This window comes from Artibeus jamaicensis, unplaced genomic scaffold (assembly GCF_021234435.1).
Source record: "Artibeus jamaicensis isolate MK-2021 breed Jamaican fruit bat unplaced genomic scaffold, CSHL_Jam_final contig_241, whole genome shotgun sequence".
In the NCBI taxonomy this organism is placed as follows: Eukaryota; Metazoa; Chordata; class Mammalia; order Chiroptera; family Phyllostomidae; genus Artibeus; species Artibeus jamaicensis.
This window is the reverse complement of record NW_026521509.1, coordinates 6802687-6830640: the sequence shown is the minus strand read 5'-3', so window position 1 is coordinate 6830640 and position 27954 is coordinate 6802687. Positions and strand designations below refer to the sequence as shown.

General features: G+C 36.7%; 1 non-coding gene and 1 pseudogene across 1 annotated transcript; one reads left to right on the top strand and one right to left on the bottom strand.

The window, feature by feature from the left end:
• Positions 1–2909: 2909 nt before the first annotated feature.
• On the top strand, positions 2910–3016 carry LOC119057663 (U6 spliceosomal RNA). Its single transcript, XR_005084123.2, has one exon. It is a non-coding gene; the product is annotated as a U6 spliceosomal RNA (small nuclear RNA).
• Positions 3017–19131: 16115 nt separating this feature from the next.
• Positions 19132–27954, bottom strand: part of LOC128626946 (60S ribosomal protein L7a-like) — a 32378-nt pseudogene continuing 23555 nt past the window's right edge.

Sequence of the window (27954 nt, the reverse complement as noted above, 5' to 3'; positions counted from 1 at the left end):
GTACAGGCATAAAAACAGGCACATAGACCAATGGAACAGAACAGAGAGCCCAGAAATCAACCCAACTCTCTACAGTCAGTTAATATTTGACAAAGGGGGCAGTAACATAAAATGGAGTAAAGATAGCCTCTTTAACAAATGGTGTTGGGAGAACTGGACAGCTACGTGCAAAAAAATGAAACTTGAGCACAGACTTACACCATACACCAAAATAAATTCAAGGTGGATAAAAGACTTAAATGTAAGTCGTTACACCATTAAAGTCCTAGAGGAGAACATTGGCAAGAAAATCTCAGATATTTCACGCAGCAACTTCTTTACTGATATGTCCCCTAGAGCAAGGAATGTAAAGGAAAGAATAAATAAATGGGATCTCATCAAAATAAAAAGCTTCTGCATGGCTAAAGAAAACAGTATTAAATTAACAAGACAACCAACTGTATGGGAAAACATATTTGCCAATGATACCTCAGACAAAGGTTTAATCTCCAAAATATACAAACAACTTACACGACTCCACTCTAAGAAGACACCCAACCCAATTAAAAAATGGGAAAAGGACTTGAACAAACACTTCTCCAAGGAGGACATACAGAACATTCAGAGACACATGAAGAGATGCTCAATGTCATTAGCTATCAGAGAGATGCAAATTAAAACCACAATGAGATACCACTTTACACCAGTCAGGATGGCTATCATAAATAAAGCAACAAACAACAAATGTTGGAGAGGTTGTGGGGAAAAGGGGTCCTTAGTTCACTGTTGGTGGGATTGCAGACTGGTACAACCATTATGGAAAACAGTATGGAATTTTCTCAGAAAAATAAAAATGGACCTGCCTTTTGACCCAGCAATTCCACTGCTGGGATTATATCCTAAGAATCCTAAAACATCAATATCAAAGAAGCTATGCACCACAATGTTCATAGCAACACAATTTACAATAGCCAAGAGTTGGAAGCAACCTAGGTGCCCATCAGTAAATGAATGGATCCAAAAATGGTGGTACATATACACAATGGAATTCTATGCTGCAGAGAGAAAGAAGGAGCTACTACCTTTTGCAACAACATGGATGGAACTGGAAAGCATTATGCTGAGTGAAATAGGCCAGGTGCTGAAAGACAAATACCATATGATCTCACCTTTAACAGGAAGCTAAACAACAAAACAAACAAGCAAACAGAAAAAAAAAAACAAAGACACTGAAATAGAGAACAAGGGGATAGTGACCAGAGGGGAGAAGGAAGGGAAGTTAAGGGGAAAAAGGGGGAGGGATTTGGAGGAACAAATAGGAAGGACACAGGGACGAGAACTAAAGGGGGTGGAAATGGGAGGGAGGTGGGGAGCAAGGGGCGGGGGAAGCTGGGATGGGAAAAATAGACAAAAAACTGTACTTGAAAAATAACTAAATAAAATTAATTTAAAAACAACAAATATCCAAATCAATAAAGTTGTTGGTGAAAATGAAAAAAAATAGCATCCATTTAATTGCTTCTTCACTTCCTGCCATTTTAGTTTACAAAATGTTTCATATATAAAAAATGCTCTATTTTTATCCCTAGCCAGTATACTTCAGTTGGTTGGAGCATCATCCCATAACAGAAAGGTTGTATGTTCGATTCCCAGTCAGGACAAATATCTACATTGCTGGTTTAATCCCTGGGTTAGGGGCGTGCAGGGAGGCAACCAATAGAGTTTCTCTCTCACATCGATGTTTTCCTGTCTTCCTCTCTCCCTCCCCCTCTCTCTAAATGAAAAAATGTCCCCAGGTGAGGATTTAAAAAACGTTCTATGTTCAAATAGTGAGGGGAAACTGTATTGTATTATATGGAGTAGCCCTAATTATTAACGTCCTATTGCTACTCAAAATTTCAGTTGTCTCCAAAATGTTCCTATTATCTTTTTTAAAAATAAAGAAACTAACATCCTAGTACAACTGTACTGTTATAATATGTTTCAATTAAAATAAAAAGTGACACTTAAGATTAAAAAAAAAAGCTACAGGAAGAGAACCTAGCTGTTTTTTATCATCATTGAATAGCTGCAGCATATGTTGCTGATAGGCCCACCACATATGTACATAAAGTGACTGACTTTTCTGCAGTAGAATATTTCATGCTGCTGCATTCACTCCTGACTTGTGCTAAACTGAACCAGGATAGCTAGGAGGTGGGTCCAAGTGTTCAGGTTTATACACACAGGTCCAGGTTGCTAGCCTTGGCTATCTAGATCTGTTGTTCACATAAAAATATGTAAATCCCGTTTTGGGTGTCATGTTTAGAGCAGAATCATTCCATAGTATATCTTTTCAAAATCTGGAACTCATTCACAGTGTCTGCTTTCTGCTCTGGAAGTACTGGCACTTCTTCATGAACAGAAAGTCACATAACATCGAAAGTACTAATACTAATCCACCATAGATCTTCAGGATTGCTGTCAGTTTATCTATGTCCATATGTATAGTGTTTTTGGAGCTATGTGTTTAATAATATGATAGAAATGAGTTGGTCAAAAAGTTCATTTCATTTTTTCTGTGAGATGGCTCTAGTAGCACTTAGTGGTGTTTAACTTCATTTGAAACAATTTTGTTAGATTGTATTGTGACAGCTGTCATAAGAGTATGCACTAAAAAAACATCAAAATTAGTGAGCTTGTGTAGCCATTTTAACTAGAATAGAAGTGTATATGTGTAAGTGGAATACTGCTATAACAAAATCTAAAAATGTGTATCAGCTGGGATGAAAAGGAATAGAAATTGTACAAAATGGAGTCCTGTGGACTGCCAGACTACTACAGGGGGAAGCAAGCTTAGAAAACTATTCAGCTGCAGACATGGAAATATGGCTTAGATTTGGAGCCAAGTAACCAGGAGGTAGAATGAGGAGTAATAGAAAGCAACTTCTGTGCTCACTTAGGTGTCATATATACAAAAATTGGAATGATACAGAGAAGATTAGCATGGCCCCTGCACAAGGATGACACGCAAATTCGTGAAGTGTTCCATATTTTTTTAAATGGCCAAACAGAAAAGGATGAAGAAACAAGAATTTTAAAAAATGAGGAGAGGCTTAGAAACCTTCAAGACATCTTTAAATGTTCCAACATCCGAATTTTAGGGGTGCCAGAAGGGGAACAGGAACATCCACCAGTGGAAAACTTATTTGAACAAATAATAAAGGAGAATTTCCCCAATCTGGCAAAGGAAATAGACTTCCAGGAAATCCAGGAAGCTCAGAGAGTCCCAAAGAAGGTAGACCCAAGAAGGAACACACCAAGGCACATCAAAATTACATTAGCTAAGATTAAAATGAAGGAGAGAATTCTAGAAGCAGCAAGAGCTAAGGGGACAGTCACCTACAAAGGAGTTCCCATCAGACTGTCAGCTGATTTCTCAAAAGAGACCTTACAGGCAAAAAGGGGCTGGAAAAAAGTATTCCAAGTCATGAAATCCAAAGACCTACATCCAAGATTGATTTATCCAGCAAAGCTTTCATTTAGAATGGAAGGGCAGATAAAGTGCTTCTCAGATAAGATCAAATTCAAGGAGTTCATCATCACCAAGCCCTTATTATATGAAATGTTAAAGGGACTTATCTAAGAAAAAGAAGATAAAAAAGATGAACGGTGAAAGAACAGCAAACTCACAGTTATTAAGAACCACACCTAAAACAAAAGCAAACTAAGAGGACAGCTAGATCAGGAGCAGAACCATAGAAATGAAGATCACATGGAGGGTTAGCAACAGGGGAGTGGGAGAAGGAGAAGGGGGGAGAAGGTACAGAAAATAAGTAACATAGATGGTAGGTAGAAAATAGATGGGGAGGGCAAGAATAGTGTGGGAAATATAGAATGTAAAGAATTTGAGACACATGGTCATAAACTAAAGGGGGAATGGTGGTGGAGGGGGTGTGCAGGGTGGAGGGGAATGAAGGGGGGAAATAGAACAACTGTAATGGCATAATTAATAAAATATATTTTTTGAAAAAGAAAGCAACTTCTAAGATGTAGGACACAAGAAGGAAATGGCAATATGACTATACTTAGATTTCAGAATTGCTATGGACCAGTGATTGCTGCCTTCTTTCTATTCCCCCCTCTTCTTTTTTGCATTAGTGTTTATACTGGCTATGTTAGGCCTGCTCTCCCCCAATTGTAAATTGGTTATGTCTATAAGATAAATTGTAATAAGAGTTTTCCTATATTGAAGTCAAGATGTACTCAAGGAACTGTATCTAAAGAACCAAATCTGAGGACCTTCATTTATACCTGGACTTGATTTAGAGAATGAGGTCTGATAGGTAAAAGTCCATCATACGGGTTTAGACTTGGAGGATGAGATCAGTGTATTTTGTATGTGGGAAGGATGTTAATTGTGATAGCCAGTGGGCAAATTGTGACAGATTGTATTTTCCAAAGTTAACTATAACAGTATCTCAAATAGCACATGTTCTTCTTAAAATGTGACTTACTTCATGAAGAACTGGAGTTTATATTCCCTCCTATTCAATCTGAGTGGGCTTATAACTATGGAACAACTGATGCTGTTTGAGTTCCAAAGGCTAGAACATAAAAGGTGATAGAGTTTCTATTTCGTGATTATTGGGACAATAATCACAAAATAGATTATCATCCCATATTATGCCACTATATTATAGTGGCTTGGAACCCAGCCACCATACTGTGATGAAGTATGAGCAGGTATATAAAGAGGTCATATGTACCAGCTGAGAGTCTTGGCTTAGATCAGAGCAGACAGTATCAATTGCCAAACATGGGAATGAGTGAGGCTTCAGATGATGTTAGCTGTCTTTTAGTCTTCCCTTCTGAGAACCCAGACAGTATTGGGCAGAGACAATTCATCTTTGATATTTTCCAATTCCTAACCCATAAAATATGTGTGCATAATAAATCAGTTGCTACATGCCATTAAGTTTGAATGGTTTGTTATATTGAAATAGTAACTAGAACAAGACCTAATAGCCAATAGACTTCATTCGTAAATTAGACACTAGCCAGATAGGTAGAGTATACTACAATAGTTCTGGCTGAGGAATTTCATCTCTAGACTTTTGAAGTTGTATTTTTAAAAAAAATTTAGCCTGAACAGTTCATAAAACTCATTGCTGCCTGGATTCAGAATTTGTAAGAGAGCTGTATCGGTGAAATATATTAAATATATGAAATAGGTCAGTGTTCTTCAAGTTTTCTAGCCTCCTAACACACACGAGGAATGAAACCCTTTCTCAATACAGCTGTAGCATTTAGGTATAAGCGCAGGAAGTATGTACCATAATCTCTAGGAGGTAAGAAGAGCTAATGTATGGTTTAAAAGAGCCCCTAATCCCTGGAAATTCTTATGTTTTTTCTCTTTGAGATTAAATGATTGATACACTAACATGCCTCTGAGACCTGAGACAAGATAATTGGTAGGCTTCAATTTCTCAGCAGCCAGGGCCATTGAAAAAGACAAAGGAAACCATTAGAAACAGAATTTATTTTATAAGTGTCCTTGAGTTGCTACATAAGGCTCTGGAGTTTCTTATTGGTTTAAAAGTGGCCCTTTGGTTGATAGATAATTTCAGGGATGCACAAAAATAGTTAGAAGCCCCACAGCACTAATAATGTTATTTCAAGGTGAAGTACAAAAGCTGTCATTAAGTAATACTGGGCTCTTTCTATCAGTGATTCCCCTCCCCTGCAATAACAAGACTGTGTCAAAAGTGCTGAAAAAGTCTAAAGTACTAAGATGAAATTTTAGTTCAATGCACTTACTTTGTAGTTGACTCACATCTATTTGTTTCCTGATGGGAATAAAACTCAGTCTGAGATAAACAAGAGCTAGGATACAGAATAAAAAAGATGATTGTTTGACTTTACCTCTATTTCTTCTAAATCTTTCTTTTCTAACACATTCTGGCATTTTCAAACCAGGTCCACCCTTTTACCCTTACTCCCTCCAATACTGTGTAGCTAATGTCCCATTTTTGTTATATTTTGTCAATCTCAGAATAAAGATTTCTTTGTCCTCTTATCCTAACTTGGGTTTATAATGTAATTTATTTTATTATGAATGCCTCTCATTCCTTTTTATGCAACATTCTTTCTCTTTGCTTTTGACCAAGGTCAATGTCTCTCTAATTTCTGGATTGCTCTATTATCTATTTCACCTATTCAAAGCAACCAGCAAATTTGTAGGAAACCCATAAAGTAACATACAACACTGAAAAAAGCTGCTGGAGCGGGGAAAAGGGGAGAATATGATTGCATCTAAGATTTCTTACTAATATTGAGGGTGGGTAATTGAGATTCTCAGAGAACCAGTGGGTTTATAACAGGGAAGACCTCTGAAATCTGTTTTATTATAAAGAAACTCACTATACCATAAGCTTACCTCAGGTCTGGTGTTTTTGTCAGCTTTGTTTCCTGATATATCCAAGTGTTTACAATAATTCCTAGCATACAATAGGTAACTTAATATAAAAACTTATCAAATTATTCAATGCAATTCCTCTTCTGTCTGGGAAGCAGCCTGATATAGTGGAGAGACATTGAATGTGCATTGATCCTTTATCTGACATCAAATGTTGGAGTTACCTAAGAGTTTAGTTATGGACTACTTCTCATTTTTTAAAAAAATTTATTTTTAATCATATGATATAATAGTTTCAGGTGTACAATATAGTGATTCAACATTTATATATCTTATATTTTATCATCTTATAGACAATGTCTATAACCATCTGCAGTTATTACAATATTACTGACTCCATTCCCTATGCTTCACATTATATCCCCATGGCTTATGTTATAACTGTAAGTTTGTATTTCTTTTTTAAGTATATTTTATTGATAATGCTATTATAGTCGTCCTAATTTTTCCCCACTGCTCCTCTCTGCCCAGTATCCCTATTCCCTCCAGCATTTCCCCCTTTGTTCATATCTTTGGCTTTTCCATTTCCTATACTATTCTTAACCTCCCCCTGTCTATTTTTTACCTACCAATTATGCTTCTTTTTTTCCTGCTCCTTTTTAAAATATTTTATTTACTTATCTTTAGAGGAGAAGGGAAGGAGAGAAGGAGAGAAATATCAATGTACGGTTGCCTCTCATGCATCACCTGCTGAGAACTGGCCCGCAACCCAGGCATGTGCCCTGGCTAGGAATAGAACCGCGATCCTTTGGTTCACAAGCCCATGCTCAATCCACTGAGCTACAACAGCCAGGGCCCAATTATGCTTCTTATTCCCTGTACCTTTTCCCCCACTCCCCCTTCTACCTTCCCACTGATAACTCTCCCTGTGATCTCCATTTCTGTAATTCTGTTCCTGTTCTACCTCTTTGTTTAGTTCATTTTTGTTTGTTTGTTTAGATTCAGTTGTTGATAGTTGTGAATTGGTTGCTTTTTTAATGTTCATGTTTTTGATCTCCTTTTTCTTCAATAAGTCCCTTTAACATTTTATATAATAATGGTTTGGTGATGATGAACTCTTCTAAATTTATATTATTTCTTCAACTGTTTACCATCTACTCCCATGGCTTTAATTACCATCAGTAAGCTGATGATGCCCATATTTGTATTTCTACCTCCATTTCTATATATTTAATTACCTACTTGACATCTCTGCTTGAATGACTCAAAGGCATTTCAGTCTCATATTTAAAATTGAACCCATTTTCTGTTTCCCACATCAGCCACTGAGATAAGTTGAATCAATCCTGCTGTGGTATACACAATATAGATTGAGCCTAATGTTAGCCTTTTTAAGTCCTAGAATATTATTTCCAGTAGCAGACTGATGATATATCCATAACAGAACACCATTTAGTTACCTTATATACACTTGTTCAGCAGAATTAGAAACAAAGAGAAACAAAAACAACTTCCAATCTCTATTTCTTCCTCCTGGCTATCATCCTAGAAAATTCCATGTTTAAGATCTGAGCTCACTTAATTTTGAGTTTCAGAACTATTTAAGTATTGAGAAGTACAATTAGGGTTTGAGAAGGAATATCAGAGTTAGGGCCATGGTATACTTTCTATGAAAATGAAAAGGTATATAAAGGGAATAGCTCACACTAGCTTTGAATGGCTCAAGGAAATACTAGGGATAAATACCAGGGTCAGGTCAAGATTTTTCAACATTGGGATTAGCACTATTGACATTTCGGGCCAAATAATTCTGTGTGTATGGCAGGGTGGGGGTGGGTGCTGCCCTGTGCATTGTATGATGTTTAGCAGTATCCTTGGCTTCTACCCACTAGATCTCAGTAGCACACCCCCCACAAAGTTTTGACAACTAAAAATGTCCTCAGATGTTGCTAAATATTCCAAGTGGCAAAAATTCCACCAGTTAATACCCATCAACTTAAGAAGATTGGTTTACCAGAGGTTAATGAAACAAAATTTGAAAATTTTTGAATGGGCATGGATTATCATACTCGCATTTACTATGACCAGATACAAGATATATATTATAGTTTGTTAGGAATTTAATAAATTACTCAATTATATTTGTACAACACGAATAATAAAACCCCAGTCATTGATGCAAGGAAAACATATCTTTATCAGTTTAACAGGCTGCTTCAGAGCAAAACAATAGCTTTGCCAACTCACAATAACAAATGGAAAGACAATGGATCAGATGAACTACCTAGAAGTATTGGTAGTTCTAAGGGACAGCATTGCCTTTATCAAGGCACTGAAATAACATGGATTTGGCTATTTAAAGCCCCAAGCTACCTGAGTGTAGCCAATTTGAAAAGATCTTTAGAAAACATTAGTTCTGTTGAGATGCTGTTAGAAAGAGACTCACACAAAGAACGTCATACATTCTTGGCCATAGCCAATTAGTTGCATGAGCAACAAGATCCTAAATAGTCATTTCTGTATCATTGCTGGAACTGACCCCTAAGATGCCATATCCAGCATTAGTCTTCATTGTCTCTGACATCTTCCTTGTCTTGGGGAAGGGATTCAATAATACTTTCAGATTAGATGTTACCAGGCAAATGTGTGGGGTGGTTTTTCCAGGTTAAAATTTAAAGGCTTTAATCTATGCCACAGGTCCAGGGTTAGCAGCAGAGATATGCCATCTCAGGTATTCAATCTATAGGAAATGGAAACTATTCCCAAGGAGGAAATTAGGACTATTTGGAATTCCTGGAATACCCGGTACTCTGTTTTACCAAACATGTCTGAAAACTAGTGTTTGCCTTCACACAATGTTTGTAGTAGCTGTCAGCTATGTTGCCCTACATAAATCCTTCTTGCCTCAATTTATGGGATGAAAGATAGATGCAGAGCATTATGAGCTAAGAGAAAAGAGCCCTCTAGACCAAGAAGACTTGTGATTTAACTATGAAAATAAATTTCAATTCTTTATGACTATTATCCACAGTATGAAATTAATTTTATGTCTCTATCCATAAACATATAGGCATACATACACCCAAAAATATTTAACAAAAACATGTTTCACAAAATAATATTTTTCTAAATGCCATGCGTTCTTATATTTATTTATTTTTTAAAGACATTTTATTTATGTTTTAGAAAGAGGGGAGGGAGAAAAAGAAGGAGAGAAACGTCAATGTGATTAGATACATCGATCTTCTGCCTCTTGCATGACCCCAACTGGGGATCTTGCCAACAACCCAGGCATGAGCCCTGACTGGGAATTGAACCGGCAAAATTTTGGTTCACAGGCCGACTTTCATTCCACTGAGCCATACCAGCCAGGGTACATTCTTATGTTTCTTACTCTGTCCTACTATACTTCACTTTATAAAAATGTTGTTTGCAACCCACTGAGTTGATTTCACTACTTAATAGGCTATGATCTGCAGTTTGAAAAGCATTCTTCTAGGGTGATTAAGATTTAACTTTAAAAATGACATAATTTGGAAGTAGTCAATCAGGTATTATGCCAACTTTTGCACTGCTTTATGCAAGGGAAATAGAAACACTAGGTTTTTTTTACACATTTGGTTTTCCTCAAATGATATTGGCATATATTTATGGCAGTATTAGCAATGACTGTGCCTATTAAAATAGAAAAGACCCTAGACCTACTTGACCTGGATTTTCATTTGTTTTGCTTGCCAGGGGTGACAAGATAGTAATTCCACTACAAAACTTCTTCACACTGAAAAAGAAGCCCAAATTTGGCAGCTTACCTGGAAATAATCCATAATGACCAACTCATAGTGTTAATGAACAGAGATGTCTTGTTTTTAAAGTGGATAATAAACATGTGGGAGCAGCCAACTCTTATAAACCAAATATTTTACTCATCATGCCAAAAATTAAAGGGATCTAATCACAGTTGCTTAGATTTTGTAGAGGAAATGTTTCTCTCTATATAGGCTCTTATGCAAAATAGTTCAAATGTTGGACATATAAAAACCCAGAATCACACCATCATGATTCTCAAGAGATTCACTACCTAAAATGTTTGATTGATTGAACTTTTCTGAATTTGCCAGGTAATGGGAGTGTGGACAAACCCAAAGTGTTAGCACATGATATTCTTAGCACTTGGCTATAAAGACTCTAAAAAAATGTCATTTTCTGTACCCTTCATTTTTTGGTACTTACAGAGAATCCTGACCGTCTCCAGACTCTTAATCTTTTGTGCGTGTTCAGAATGGTAATTCAGTAAGCCAGACCTATCATGTGGGTAGATAAAATGAAAAACAACCGGACATTCCCAGATGAAAAATCACTGTGGGTCACAGCACTGATTTCAATGCTCATGTGTGGTGCCAGCCAGGGACTCCAAGATGGGTGATGAGTACTGTTATAGACTTGGACCACCCTGTCCAGTACACAATGAATGAGGGTTGAACATTATATCCCTTATAGTTGGTTTAATTTTGAGGTCACTACCTATGCAAAAAGAGCTGATATAAAATGAAGTGGATACAATGCAGGGGGATGTACAAACATGATCTGTTGCCTGAAGGTCATTAGGGAAAAATACTTTTCCTACCTATGTATGTCTAGCACTTGGGAACCAAAGCAAGAGTATGAATCATCTGTCCTTTGCTTAATCAAACACAGTTTACTGATTAAGATGAGAAAGAAAGTGAGTCAGAACATAAGGCTGGAGTGGTTGTCATCATAAGCTATGGAGTCTGCCTACACATACCCATAGACTTTCTAATGGACAGTGTTTTTTTAACATGTGGCTCACCCAGAGAAGACTCAGCAAGTTCTAGGAAAAACAAAACACCTGGAGGCTTACTTTTTTAGGGGAAAATGAACAAGAGACAGAAAAGAAAAATGCTCATCTTGAAAGAGTAATAATTCACAGCAGAGGTCATTTGAAATCTGGATCACAGGCCAGCTTTATTCTATCACCCTGCTTGTGCTAGGGGAGGATGTCACAAACAAAGTTCAGGGTTGTTTGGTATGTGAGAATCCGGGCCTGTGAATCAAGGTTAGAGTGATTAGATAAAGGAATGCTTATGTTTCCCATTCTTGCAAAAATGTAATAATTAATTCCTGCATAAAGATTTACACTGTAGCTTGTATACTGCAAAGTTTTTACTGGGAAGAGAAAGTTGCAGGGAGTCTCAGTATGCACCTACATTTTGTTCCATTTAGGTTTTGGGGGAACTGGTGGAAAAGCAGTCCTAGGAGGCTAATTACCTGAGGGGCCAAAGAACTCCTTGGAAAATAACTTATCCTCAGAAAACAAAAAGCCCCAGAACTCCAGATGAGTTCAGTGGGTCAGCCCCATTAGAAAGAGTGATTTCAATTACAGCACAGGTATGCATCACTCAGTTGCATTCGTCACTGACCTAGCTCATTCCCAGGCAATTACATTTAAGTCCTAGAGGGATACCCAAACAATAAAAGAGTGAAAAATGTAACGAATTGTTTCATGTATTAGACAGCATTACACAACTGTTCTACCACAGCTGTGCCATTCTTTGTGATACATTAAGTATTTAATCCTTACATTTAAGCATCAGGAGCATTAATGTCAGCAACCCTGGATGGGACACGGCATTCTTTATCCACATACTCCTGTCAGGCTGAGGCAGTAGGTATCAGCAAGCTTAGTGTAAAAATTTCCAAGAGTGCCATTAGCAGCAAGAACCTTCAAAAGCCATTGGGAATGAGTGGTGCCTTAAGAGGCAATGGATTCCATAACTTTTTTTTTTTTTAGCATGGACAAGGACAAGGCATAATTACAGCAAAGAAAGTAAGAAAATAAGGTGCACCAAGTAGTAGCCAAAGGACTGATTCACACAGCATCTGAAAGATGGATCCGACCCTAAGGACTCTCAAACCAATTCATGTTGCACTAGGGCCATAAGTAGGGTGAGGCAGAGAAGGCACTACAATTTTTGAAGCAAGTGAATCCAAAGTTATAGAAATACTATTTGTTAGAATAAATATATTTTACATCCATGATAATGTGGCCTGGGAAACAAAAGTAACTTATGATTATATTACTTTTCTAGAAAAAAATGAATGTGTAACAAAACAATTGAATACAGAGCGGGGAAGAAGTAGGTTTACAGTCACGAGTATGCAAAACAGAATTTATTTTTGTATTACTTATAAGTTTTTGTGTTATTTTCCATATGCCCCACCTTGTATATTAAAAGAAAATAAAGCAAAATTAAATAAAACCAGTTTGTGTAGTAATGTTAATGGTCTAATTTATAAGACTATAAGTATATACACTAGGGGCATAAAGAGTAAAATCAATGATATTCAAAAAGTAATAAGTGATTATCAATGATGAAATGTACCTTGTATCTTGTATCTTCTTGAATAAATGTCTCTATTTTCCATAGTTCATAGCTGGATACCTTCTGGACAGACTGTGTGTGTGTGTGTGTGTGTGTGTGTGTGTGTGTGTGTGTGTGTGTGTGTTGAATATATCTGTAATCACTCTAATCTATCTACATAATAGGAATAATAGTAACCAACATGCAGAGTCTTTGCAACCATGCTAGTTACTGTTATTCATATTATATAGATAAAGAAGCTGAGAAAGAGATATGGTGGCTTGGCCCTGATATACCACAAATATGTAATAAAAATTGGGATTGTGGTCTTGTTCTAATTGACTTCAATATTCTGCTACAGTATTCTGCCTCCAAAGAAGGTTGATTTCAAGCATGGAAAAATGTACAGCAATAGCACATTGTTATTGTGACTCAAAGAAAATCTGTCTTAATGTCCAATATGTGTGTTACAATAAATGTAGGTACAGTTTGGCGAATATTAACTGATTGATAAAATGCATTTTGGAGTTCTTCTTATGAGAAAATGAGATTTTATATATGGACCAACCAGTGGCCATGAAATTGCAGCTTTCACTAGAGACAAAAAACATGCATTTTAAGTAAGTGGGAAGGAAAGTAAATGGCACTGAAGTAACATCTGAAAGAGTAATGATCGTGCAAATTTTCTTTTTTTCACAAATATAATTTATTTTCCTTACAAATATAAACTTTTGAACCCTGAATTTTTATATGCCAGGTGGTAGATTGGTTCTAGTTCTGCATAAAATTCAGGAGTTGGTGGAAATGTGAGTAGAAAAACAATGGCATGTTTCCAGGCTTGAGAAAATAATGAGTTTTGATTCACATGTTGGTGGATAAGACACAAACAGCTTGCATTTCCTTGTGTATTTTTATGTGAGATAATTAGTAAACATAGAAATATTCAGAGTTCTATTGAGTTGAAGGCATATGACTAAAAAATTAAAACTTTTTGTTGGCTTCCCATTGTTCTTGGGATAAAAACCAAAATCCTATGGCTGTAGAAAGCCATGCATAGTTTGGCAGCAGACCCTCTCTCTGCACATCATCTCAAGTCACTCAAACCCTTGTTCACTACACTGGTCACACTGTTCAAGGTTATTGTACATACTGTACCCAAATTATGATACAGTGCAGAAATTATTTTGTCCTCCCATTAGAAAATATTTCAAACATGACAATAAGTATATAAAATGAGAACTGATAAGTATGCTCACAAGGAACTATTTCAAGAATTCTAGATTAATGTAATAAAGTTTAGATTTATCAAAAACAAATTATTTTTTATGAATCACATGTCTTGATAAAACTAAATGTGCTGGGCAAAGGTGAATGTTATTTGCTTAAATCTTATTTCTTTCTTGAAAGAATTTGAAGAGGCTCTAAATCTAGTTTGTTTGTTTTTTTAAGGATTTTACTTGCTTTTTAGAGAGATGGAAAGGGAAGGAGAAAGAGAGGAAGAGAAACATCATTGTGTGGTTGCCTCTCACACGCCCCCTACTGGGGACCTGGCCTGCAACCCAGGCATGTGCCCTGACTGGGAATGGAACCAGCAACCCTGTGGTTCACAGACACCATTCAATTCACTGAGCTACACCAGCCAGAGCTAAATGTAGTTTTAAAACATGACACTACACTCTTCTGTTTTTCTCCTGTTTGCTCCTTAAATGTATATACATAATACAGGGGAAAATGAGGGATGTAGAATAAGACAAAGGAGGCATAACCAAATGTAATGTGTGGATCTTATTTGGATGGTAATGAGAAAAAAATAAATGGTTATAAAAAGACATCTTTAGCATAATCAGGAAAATAATTAATATAGCCTGGGTATTAGTTCGTATTAAGGAATTACTATTAATTTTGTTAGGTATGATAATGGCATGGTAGTTAAATTAAAAAATATGTCTATAAATTACTCGTTATATTTAGGAAGGAGCAGACATCATGTCTGAAAATCACTGCAAAATATGCCAGTAAAAAGTAAGGGAGAGATACACGCAAAAAGATTGTAATAATCTACACTGAACACCCAAGGTAAACTCCCAATGCTAAACAAAACAATAAAGCTACAGAAGAACTTGAATAAAACACAGGTGAAATGGTTTTTAATAATTGAAGAATAGAAAGGGCTTTTTAAACTATGGCTTAAGATTCAGAAGCCAAAAAAGGAAAAATCAATAATATGAACTACTTTTTCATCTTATTTTTTATTGTTTTCCAAGTACAGTTGTCTCTATTCCCCCCTCCACTCTCCCCATCCTATACTTTTAAAAACATACACTTTTGAATGACAATAAATTCATATATATTTTGAAACAATAAAATGCTAGAAAAATATTTGCTACTTACATCACAGATGAGAGCAAATATTCCTAGTTTACTAAGAGGTCCTAGAAACTTATATGAAAAAGACAAGCAATGTAATGGAAAAAATGAGAAAAAGACATAAATGGACAGTTCAGAGAAAAATAAGTACAAATTACCTGTACATATAAAAATGTTCCATCTCACTCATTGTAAGAGAATTATGCATTAAATGTCAACAAAAGATAATTTTTGCCAATAAGCTTTGGGAAATAAGCATTCTAAATATCTATTGAAAATATAACCAGAGAAATTGAAATAAAGAACAAACTGACAGCAACCACAGGGGCGGTGGTGTGGAATAATGGAGGAAAGAAGGGGAAGTGTCATCAAGAAACATGCATAAAGGATTCATAGACAAAGCCAAAAGTGGGTAGGATTGATGGTGGGAGGTGAGGGGAAAATGGAGACAATAGTACTTGAACAACAATAAAAAGTAAGAAAAATAGAAAAAGTATCTGTGGAGTATAATTTGGTAATATTTATCAAAAATATAAAGGAACTTATCTTTTTGCTCAGCAATCCTAATGAGAATTTATATCTACAAATACATTTTCATGTGTATACAAAGCTATTTATTGGTATACTGTTTGTAATAAAATATTGGTACTAATCCAAATGTCCATCACTAGAGAACTTGTTAAATAAGTTGTGGTCAACCATACAATGCAGCACTACACATCTATTTTTTTAAAAACCATGGGAAACACCTCTATATATACTGATGTGGGAAGATTTCCAGGATATACAGTTAGGTGAAAGAGAGTAAGAAAATGAAAAATATCTATAGTATAATACCTTTGGAATAAAGGATGGAAGTGATAATGGCTCATATTTTCATTTTCTTGTATTTACATAGAAAAACACTGGAAGTATCCACAAGAATCAATAAAAGCACTTAGTTGCCTGGTGCAGGGGAAAGAGGTGCAGATGGGAAAGAGATAGGAATGGGACTTCCCAATACAACCTTGATTTTTTTGCTTCATTTTGAATCATTTAAGTATATTCTGTATCCAAAACAATACAAATAACATTTTAAAAGAAGAAAATTAGCTCCTCAAGAAGCCTTGCACATTTCATCCAAGCAGACTTAGTGTTTTGCTTTCCTGTGCTCCCACACTATTTTAAAAGCAGTTTTCTGCAACACTCTCTAGTCACTTCCATAGTTTGTGTTTCTTGTCAGTCATTCCTACAAAACTATGAAGTTCTTAAGTGTAGGAGTCCTGTGTTAATGCATTTCTGTCTCTTTCATTATGTACACAGTGCCTAGCATGTGGTAGTTGTCCATTAAATATAACCTTTTCAGGTTTAGCTTGTTGTTGTTTTTCATTTTCTACCACCTGAGTTTGATTACTTTTATTTCTGAAATTTTAAAGGGCTATTTCCTCAAACTGCATTATAACTACTTGCATCAGACCTTAAAAAGTATGTACATAAGTGGTTATTTAGAAGTCCCATTTCTTCCCACATTCACACATACATAGACCCTGTAGTTAAAGTGCCTTGTGTAAGCCACAGTAGTCAAGTTGGCATCCCAGGGGCTCTGTGCTAAGGATCATTTCAGTTACCTACATTCTGTATATATTTCATTCTCACAATAACCTCATAGGGTAAATACTCCCTTCCCCACTTTCGAGTTGTAGAAACTGAGGCTCAGGAAGGTTAAATAACTTTCCAAAGGTCACAAAGTCAGTAAGTGAGAGTTATGGGCAGAACTGTGTTCCTTCAAAATTTAAATGTCGAAGTCTTTTTTTTTTTCACATTTTGTTATTGTTGTTCAAGCACAATTGTCTCCATTTCCCTCCACCACTCCCCACAATCCCAGCCTTCCCTACTTCCCCCTCTTGACTGTACCCCACTTTGGCTTTGTCCTTGTGTCCTTTATACATGTTCCTGAAAACCCTTCCCTTTTCCCCTCACTGTGTTCTCCCACCTCCCCTCTGGTTATTGTCAGTTTGTTCTTTATTTCTATGTCTCTGGTTCTATTTTGCTTGCTTGTTTGTTTTGTTGATGAAGTTCCACTTATAGGTAAGATCATATGGTATTTGTCATTCACTGCCTGGCTCATTTCAATCTTTTCCTGTAGCATCTTATTTTTGCTCCCTTTATTGCATTTATCACTATCTCATATTAGAATTATTTACTTAGTTTTCTTTGTTTTTATCAAGTGATTAACCTCTAATGATTTATTAGGCATTCAATTAAGATAATGAACTGAGAGACCTTGAAAAATTAAAAATAATTTTTCTGTAATTTCCAAGTTAAATGATGCCAATACTATTACAATACTTAATGATATCTAAGATGATCACTCCCTAGTAAAATAATAGAACATCACTAGTGGAAAATAAGAGTCACATCTTTAAAAATCTTTGTTCATTACACTGATGCACTTATCCATGAAGACCTCCCACATCCTACACTTTTTCATTAAGGGTATGCAGAAATCTACTAAGCTGTTTTTAAAATCTACTTTTGGTTTAGTTTCCATAATTTGAAGAATTGATTTTGAAATACAATAATATTTAGACAAACTACTATAGACCAGTAGGATAGAACAACATTAATAAATAAGAATTGAAGTTCCAAGAGTGATAGAAATATTTTCATAGAAAGTACATAAATCCTTTCAGTGCATGAAAGTTCCTAGCTGAAATGTATTTATTAACATTTATTCATTCAGCAAATATTTTTGAGCAACTGCTATGCTACACATTATAAAGTATTAAGATATAAATGAGGGGAGGGGATTGAATGTGGAAGATGGGGGACGGTAGGGCAAGAGAAAGTATTGGGGGGACATGAGGACAACTGTAACTGAAGAACAATTAATTAAAACAAATTTTAAAGGTATAAATGAAATATAGTCTTTGTCCTCAAGGAGGCAGTATTGCATAGTGGTTAATAACATATGGAATCGAACATAATTTTGAAATATTGTTTGTGTACACAACCTTGTGCAAGTTATTAAACACTGCACCTTATTTTTATCTTCTGTCAAATAGGACAATGATAGCTATTTCATAGGATTGTTAAGAAGATTTAGATTAAATAATATGCATACAGACTGTACACAGTGTTTGGCACATAATAACCAGCCCAAAAGTGTTTCTTTTCAGTCTTACTGTCTAAGAATAGAGGTATTCTTTTATGGAGTCTACCTTTTCATAAGAGTAACATTCATATGTTTTCTATAGAGTGTAATCCCACTCCAAATATTTGCATGGTATTCACACATGGTAACCTTATCCTAATTCTCAGGCTCTATGAGGCATGGGAGAAGAAATTTCTAGAGTGGTGAGGATATTGGTAAATGAAATTGATGAATGATTATTAGTGCTCTTAAAAAGAAGAATAAATGTGGTTCTGCAAAACTGATGATGGGATAATACACATTATTTAACTGAATGATAAAATGGAATTTTAACAAAGATTGTAAGTGTATTAAAAATATTTTGAAAAGGAAATGGTGACTGCTAAAAGTCAGTATGGGTTCACTAACAGTACATTATGCTAGACTAGTAGACCACTGTTGCCTAAAGTGGTGTCCCTCAGAACATTGAACACTACCAAAATTGTATTTGTTTTCTATTAACAGATAAGTCTAGGAAACATGAGATAAGCAAAGTTAAACATGTCTTCACATGTATTCACTGCAGAACTTTTCAGAGTTTTAATACAGCAAAATGTATTACATGTTTCCAATAGGATAATATAGTATTCAGTCTTTCCCAAATGTGAGCATAACGACAAGGCAGGGCAAAAGTAGGTTTACAGTTGTTCATAAGGAAAATGATGCAATAATTAATAAATCATAATATGAGAATAAACTCTGTGTTATGTACTCACAAATGTAAACCTGTATTGTGGAAGTGAGGTGTGTGTGCTCACTAGTACGAGCAGATTACTTATCAACATTACTCCAAACTAATGTTTTATAAAATATGGTTTTGAAAATATGGTTCTAGTTTAAGTTCCTGTTTTGTTTGTTTGAAGAATTTTTATTATGTTTTTATGTACAGAAACCTCAACAGTGTACACTCGGCCCAGCTTGGGGGCATGTTCTTTAGCCTTGGCCTTTTCCAGTTTGGTGATGGGAGCCACTGACTTTCGACCCAAGACGTTGCCTCCCCAGTGGCAGCGGATCTCATCATATCTGTCATTGTAATTGGTCCAGATAGCTTCCACTGGCTTAGCAAAAGCTCCTTTGCCTTCCGAGTTAACCTATTTAAAGGTGACAATGGTATAGATCTTCCTATGGAGTAGACACCAAATCTGGCCTTCCCCTTGATGATGCAGTAAGGAGCCTCCATCTTTGGCACACAGAGGGCAGGAAGACGACCAACTCAATGGAATCCACATCCTGTGCAATCACTACCAGCTGGGCCTTCTTGCTCTCCACCAAGTTGGTGTCAGTGTTAACCCCTGCTGGAGAGACAGGTGGCCCCTTGGTGGGGATATCCCATTTGCCCGCAGCATTTTTTTCTTACTAAGTTATCACCCCAATAAATCAAGTACCCATTTAACACCATACATAGTTATTACAATATTTTTTACTATATTCTCTATGCTGTACTTTACATCTCATGACTATTCTGTAACTACCAATTAGTACTTCTTTTTTATTTTTTATTTATTAAAATATTTTATTTATTTATTTTCGAGAGAGGGGAAGGGAAGGAGAAAGAGTAGGAGAGAAATATCAAGGTATGGTTGCCTCTTATGCGTCCCCTGCTGGGAACTGGCCTGCAACCTAGGCATGTGCCCTGACTGGGAATCGAACCTCGATACTCTGGTTCGCAGGCCCGCGCTCAATCCACTGAGCTACACCAGTCAGGGCTTAGTACTTCTTTTTTTTTAAATTAATTAATTAATTAATTAATTAAGATATTTTTCAAGTACAGTTTTCTGTTTATTTCTCCCATTCCAGCCCACCCCTCCCCCATGCACCCCACCTCCCTCCCATTTCTTTCTTTCTTTCTTTTTTTTTTTTTTTATCAGCCCAGGACCAGTCTCTGCTTCTTCTCTGGCTTTGTCCCTGGTTAGTACTTGTGCACAGCTTGAGCAGCTTCATAGCTGTTTGACAGTCCAAGCCCTGGGTGAACTGGTTAATGGCAGGAGGTACTTTTAGATGCTTATAGAGAATAGCCCTTTGCCTCTGGAGCAGAATGTAGCAGGGCCATTTGATAAAGCAGGAGAAGTCCAATGAGAAAATACGGGGGCCTTTTCTCAAACAGGAGATTTACCATCTTATTAGCCTTTTGCTTCTTCAATTTCTTCTTTATTTTAGACTTATGGGTGGCAAGAGGAAAGTTAGTTTAAGTTTCCTTATATAGTTAATAGAAAGGAGAATAATCAGATATTAAATTTTAATTTTCAGAAGAAATTGGAAAAAATTATATTATTAATCTTTGTGAAAAAAATGTCCTCTGGATCAGTCATCTTTAAACATTTTCCTTATATAACCTTATAAACATTTTGAAAATATATATACAATCTCCATATTTTCTTCCTTTAAAAAAATTATTGTTGTTCAATTATAATTGTCCTCACATTTTTAAGTTGATACCAAACATTTTTAACCATGATTTTTAAATTAATTTTTTAAAATTTGGATATCAGAAGTACAAAATTGGCTTCATCATAAACATTTCCTATGATCTACTTTTTTCATTAGTCTTTTTAAAAAATATATTTTATTAATTATGCCATTACAGTTGTTCTATTTCCCCCTTCATTCCCCTCCACCCTGCACACCCCCTCCACCACCATTCCCCTCTTTAGTTTATGACCACCTGTCTCATGTTCTTTAGATTCTATATTTCCCATACTACTCTTGCCCTACCCCCTATCTATTTTCTACCTACCATCTACGCTACTTATTTTCTGTACCTTCTACCCCCTTCTCCTTCTCCCACTCCCCTGTTGCTAACCCTCCATGTGATCTTCATTTCTATGGTTCTGTTCCTGATCTAGCTGTCCTCTTAATTTGCTTTTGTTTTAGGTGTGGTTGTTAATAACTGTGAGTTTGCTGTCCTTTCACTGTTCATCTTTTTTTATCTTCTTTTTCTTAGGTAAGTCCCTTTAACATTTCATATAATAAGGGCTTGGTGATGATGAACTCCTTGAATTTGATCTTATCTGAGAAGCGCTTTAGTTGCCCTTCCATTCTAAATGAAAGCTTAGCTGGATAGATCAATCTTGGATGTAAGTCTTTGGGTTTCATGACTTGGAATACTTCTTTCCAGCCCCTTCTTGCCTGTAAGGTCTCTTTTGAGAAATCAACTGACAGTCTGATGGGAACTCCTTTGTAGGTGATTGTCCCCTTATCTCTTGCTGCTTCTAGAATTCTCTCCTTCATTTTAATGTGGGCTAATGTAATGATGATGTGCCTTGGTGTGTTCCTTCTTGGGTCCAACTCCTTGGGACTCTCTGAGCTTCCTGGATTTCCTGGAAATCCATTTCCTTTGCCAGATTGGGGAAGTTCTCCTTTGTTATTTGTTCAAATAAGTTTTCCACTCGTGGCTGTTCCTCTTCCTTTTCTGGCACCCCTAAAATTCTGGTGTTGGAACATTTAAAGGTGTCCTGAAGGTTCCTAAGCCTCTCCTTATTTTTTTGAATTCTTGTTTCTTCATCCTTTTCTGTTTGGTAATTTTTTTCTTCCTTCTATTCCACTCCCTTGATTTGAGTCCCAGTTTCCTTTTCATCACTATTGGTTTCCTGTGCATTTCCCTTCATTTCAATTAGTTTAGCCTTCATATGTTCCTCTAATTTGTGACTAAAATCAACCAGTTCTATGAGCATCCTGATCACCAGTGTTTTGAACTGTGCATCTGAAAGTTGGGCTATTTCTTCATTGCTTAGATTTATCGGCTCAGGGGCTCTGAGTTCTTCTTGAGCCATGTTTTGATCTGTTCATGCCTGTTACATATGAGGAGCGGAGCCTCAGTTTTTCACCAGGGCGGGGCCACCCAGGTTGCTGGTTTGTGACACTGTAGGTGGAGGCGGGGTCAGAGAGGGACAATGGCGGTTCCCTCTGCCACTTCCTGCCACTGGGGCCTGCGCAGTCCATGTCACTGCTAGTTCCTTCAATGGTTTATCTGCGCATGAATGTGTGACCGTGATCAGCTCTCAGTGGGTCCAACGCCTTGCGCCCTCTGTGGGTCCACCCATTACTCCACACCTGGGATCCACCCACGGCTGCTGGAGCACCTGAGTTGCGTGCCCGGGTAGGTCCAGTGGATCTTTCCTGCCTGACCCCGCTCTGCTGCTGGCTCTGCCCCTCTTACCAGTTTGGCTGAAGGGTTCGTTGTCACACTTCCATGTAGTTCAATTTTCTGTGGTTTGGCTGCGTTTTGGTTGCTAAAACTTTGTTGTTTTTAAATTTAGTTGTGCGAGAAGGGGCAGTGCTTCCATCTATGCCTCCATCTTGGCAGAAGTCTTTCATTAGTCTTATACATGGACTACTTTGAGTGATTTATTCAGTAAATCATTTTGTATAATGTGATAAGCATGCACAAAAACCAATACCCCAAAAGAAACTTAGGCCTTGAGAGTAACTTGACATTTATCCATATATTTTGCTCCCATTATTCCATTTCCCCAGGTCATCTATCCTGAATCTAGTGTTCATTGTTCTCTGGCTTTCTGTTTTATTTACCTTTATTGTGTTTAAATGCATTCATAAATATATAAAAATATGCTAAGCATCATTAATTGTTGTTGAAATTCAAAATAAAACCACAATGAGATATCACCTCATATCTGTCAGAATGGCTGTCACCAATAAATCAACAAACAAGTGTTAGCGAAGATGCAAGGAAAAGAGAACCCTCATGCACTGTTGGTGGGAATGCAGACTGGTGCAGTGACTGTGGAAAACTGTATGCAGTTTTCTTTAAAAATTAAAAATGTTCATTAGGGACTTCCGCCAAGATGGAGGTATAGGTGGATGTGCCGTGCCTTCTCACACAACCAAGTTTAGGGACAAATAAATATTAGCAACAGAAAACGCAACCAGAACACGGAAAATTGAACTTTTCGGAAGTCCGTTAACAACAAATTCTTCAGCCTGACTGGTAAGGGGCGAAACCAGCGGCTGGTGAGGGGTTGCACAGGAGGACTCGGTCAGACGGACTCAGGCGCAGAATCCAGACGCGCGAATCCAGACGCAGGGTTGGACCCAGTGAGCGACCGAGCAAGCCACAAGGTGAGCGACTGCGGAGGAGACAGCGGGGAAGCGGTGCTGCGTGTTGACTGTGGTCGCCTATTTGTGCGCGAGCGGAGAGGCGAGGGAGTGGGCGGTTGGACTGGGGCCCGGCGTCCCCGCGGCAAGCAGCTGTGGAGGGCGCCGCCATTTCCCCGCTCTGACCATGCCCCCACATACAGCGTCACAACCCAGCGACCTGGGAGTCCAAGGCACCGCTTCTCACACTTAAAGGGCCAGAACAGACCAAAAATGTCGCAAATTCTCACAGTCCCTGAGCCCATAGACCTAAGCAATGAAGAAATAGCAAAACTCTCAGACGCACAGTTTAAAACACTGGTCATCAGGATCCTCACAGAACTGGTTGATTATAGCCACAAATTAGAGAAACATATGAAGGAGAAACTAATTGAAATGAATGGAATTGCACAGGAAACCAATAGCAATGAAAAGGAAACTGGGACTCAAATCAATGGAGTGGACCAGAAGAAAGCAAATAATGGCCAAACAGAAAAGGGTCAGGAAGCAAGAATTCAAAGAAATGAGGAGAGGCTTAGGAACCTCCAGGACATCTTTAAATGCTCCAACATCCGAATTATAGGGGTACCAGAAGGGGGAAAGGCACAGCCACCAGTGGAAAACTTATTTGCACAAATAATAAAGGAGAACTTCTCCAATCTGGCAAAGGAAATAGACTTCCAGGAAATCCAGGAAGCTCAGAGAGTACCAAAGAAGTTGGACCCAAGAAGGAACACACCAAGGCACATCATAATTACATTAGCCAAGATTAAAATGAAGGAGAGAATCCTAGAAGCAGCAAGAGCTAAGGGGACAGTCACCTACAAAGGAGTCCCCATCCGACTGTCAGCAGATTTCTCAAAAGAGACCTTACAGGCAAGAAGGGTCTGGAAAGAGGTATTCCAAGTCATGAAATCCAAAGACCTACAACCAAGATTGCTCTATCCAGCAAAACTTTCATTTAGAATGAAAGGACAGATAAGGTGCTTCTCAGATAAGATCAAATTCAAGGAGTTCATCATCACCAAGCCCTTATTATATGAAATGTTAAAGGGACTTATCTAAGAAAAAGAAGTTAAAGAAGCATGAACAGTGAAAGGACAACAAACTCACAGTTATTAACAACCACACCTAAAACGAAAGCAAACTAAAAGGACAGCTAGATCAGGAGTGGAAACATAGAAATGAAGATCTCAAGGAGGGTTAGCAACAGGGGAGTGGGAGGAGGAGATGGGGGGAGAAGGTACAGAAAATAAGTAGCATAGACAGTAGATAGAAAATAGATGGTGGGGCAAGAATAGTATTGGAAATATAGAATCTAAAGGACTTGAGACACATGGTCATAAACTAAAGGGGGGTAATGGTGGGGATGGGGAGGTAGGGTGGAGGGGAATGAAGGGGGGAATAGAACAACTGTAACAGCATAATCAATTAAAAAATTTTTTTAAAAAAGTTCATTAGATTCCTGTTAAAGGTGAGATCACAGGAACCTAATCAACAGAACAAATAAACAAGCAAAATGTAACCAAAAACACTGAAATAGAGGGCAGGCTGACAGTGACCAGAGGGGAGAGGGGAGGGAATTTCAGGGGAAAAGGGGAAGAGTTTGCAGGAACAAGTATGGAGGACACATGGATGGAAAAAAGGGGGTAATGGAAAAGGAAGGGAGGTGGAGAAGGTTGGAGGTGGGCTGGGATAGGAATAAAAGGCAGAAAACTGTACTTGAACAACAATTGAAGTTAAAAAAGAATAAAAATAAAAAATGGAACTGCCTTATGATCCAGCGATTCCACTTCTGGGAATATATCTGAAGAAACCTGAAATACTAATTCAAAAGAACATGTGGACCCCTATGTTCATTGTAGTATTGTTACAATAGACAAGATATGGAAACAACACAAATACCCAACAATAAACAACTGGATAAAAAAAACCTCTGGTACATTTACACAGTGGAATTCTACACAGCACTAAAAATGAAGGAAATCTTACCCTTTGTGACAGCATGGATGGACCTGGAGAGTATTATGCTAAGTGAAACAAACCAGTCAGAGAAAGACAAGTATCATATGATTTCACTTATATGTGCAATCTAGTGAACAAAATAAACTGAGGAATAAAATAGAAACAGATTCATAGATGCAGCAAACAGACTGATAGCTGTTAGAGGAGAAAGGGGTTAGAGGGGTCGGTGAAAAAAGAGACAGGATTAAGCAGAAAAAAAGGAAAATTCATGGCCACAGACAACAGTATGGTGATTGCCAGAGGAAAGGGGGAGGGCAGGTAGAAGGTAAACAGGACATAAATACTGATGGAAGAAGACTTGACTTTGATGGTGAACACACAATACAATATACAGAGGATGTATTATAGAATTGTACACTTAAAACATTTATAATTGTATTAGCTAACATCACCTGAATAATTTCAAGAAAAATTAAAATAAATAAAAAAATTTAAAATATATGAGGAAAAATAGATTTTACATATTTTATATTTTATACTTTTTTATATAATATATTTTAAAACATACAATTCTTAGGTCTATTGCTAATATGTTGGACCACCATTCTATTTACAATGAACTATAGAAATGATCCCTGGAAGTATAGTCTTCCATTTTATTTATATATTGATCTTGCAACCAGCCTTCTTGTCAAATAAATTCACTTATTATTTAAAATAATTTATTTGTAGATTTTTAGATTTTTATATACATCATATTATTTATAAATACTGATACTTAAAATTTCCCCTTCAAATCATAATATCTTTATTTTATTTTTCTTGTCTTACTGTATGGGCAAGAATATCTAACACCAGGTTAAGCAGAAGAGGTAATAGTGAGCCTCTATTTTTCATTCCTTCTCTGAGAGGAAAAAAATCCAAATATTTCACTTGTAAGTATGGTATTTCCTGTAGGATTTGGTACTCTTTTTAAAATAAAATTCAAAAAGCTCCCTTTTATGTCCATTTTGCTATTTTTAATCATGAAAGAATTTTAAATTTATCAAATTGCTCTCTCCCTCTGTTTAAATGACCTTAATGTTTTTTCTCCTTTATTCAAATAATGAGGCTGGGTGGAGAGAGTGAAGGGGGGAAATTGGGACAACTGTAATAGCATAAACAATAAAATATTTTGTTAAAGTTTTCTTAAAAAATGCACATCTTAGAAGAGAGCATCATCTCACAATTATTTTAATTTCTTTATTAATGTAACATTCCCTTATATGAGCATTAAATTAAAAAGTTTGGTCTATATCCTTACTCTATGAAATATAGAATCTATATAAAATCTGTATGTTTCAAAACAAAGGAAAATGTAGTTTCTTTGCTAAAGCAGCAATTATCTGTTTCAAAGTAAATACAGTAAATTCCCTACTTAACTTTAAGAAGTATGTTAGTTAAGTTCTATTATCCTTTATTAAAGATAGTGGATATTTTCCTTACCCACTTTTTTTCACTCAAAACACAAAGAGTCAAAAAAATTACATTGATTGCTTTTCAAATATTGGGTCAATACTGAATTTGTAGACTAACCCAATTTGGTCATACAGTATTATCCCTTTTATGTAATTCTGAATTAGGTTTACTATTATTTTGTTCAGCAACTTTGCTTCTATTTTTTCATAGTGAGATTGAAGTACTGACTTCTTTTCTTGTAATGTACTCAGTAGGTTTTGAAATGAATATGAAACTGTCCTTGAAATAATCAGGAAAAAGCCCCTTTTTGTCTATTGTCTGAAGAAATTTGGATAAATTGGTATTCTTTATTCCTTAAAATTTTGGTAGAATTTACCAATGAAACCATTTGAGCCTGTAGTTTACTTTGTGGTAAGGTTTTAATTATATATAAGTTGTTCTTAGTGGCTATAGAACTACTGTATTTAGTCCATTCTGTGTACATTCTAGTAAGTTATATTACTCTAGGAATTTTACTATTTCATCTCATTTACTGGCATAAAATTATTTTTTTAATTAATTTTATTTAGTTATTTTTCAAGTACAGTTTTTTGTCTATTTTTCCCATCCCAGCCTCCCCCGCCCCTTGCTCCACACCTCCCTCCCATTTTTACCCCCCTTAGTTCTCGTCCCTGTGTCCTTCCTATTTGTTCCTCCAAATCCCTCCCCCTTTTTCCCCTTAACTTCCCTTCCTTCTCCCCCTCTGGTCACTATCCCCTTGTTCTCTATTTCAGTGTCTTTGTTTTTTTTTTTTCTGCTTGCTCGTTTGTTTTGTTGTTTAGCTTCCTGTTAAAGGTGAGATCATATGGTATTTGTCTTTCAGCACCTGGCCTATTTCACTCCAGCATAATGCTTTCCAGTTCCATCCATGTTGTTGCAAAAGGTAGTAGCCTCCTTCTTTCTCTCTGCAGCATAGAATTCCAAATTGTGTATATGTACCACCATTTTTGGATCCATTCATTTACTGATGGGAACCTAGGTTGCTTCCAACTCTTGGCTATTGTAAATTGTGCTGCTATGAACATTGTGGTGCATAGGTTCTTTGATATTGATGTTTTAGGATTCTTAGGATATAATCCCAGCAGTGGAATTGCTGGGTCAAAAGG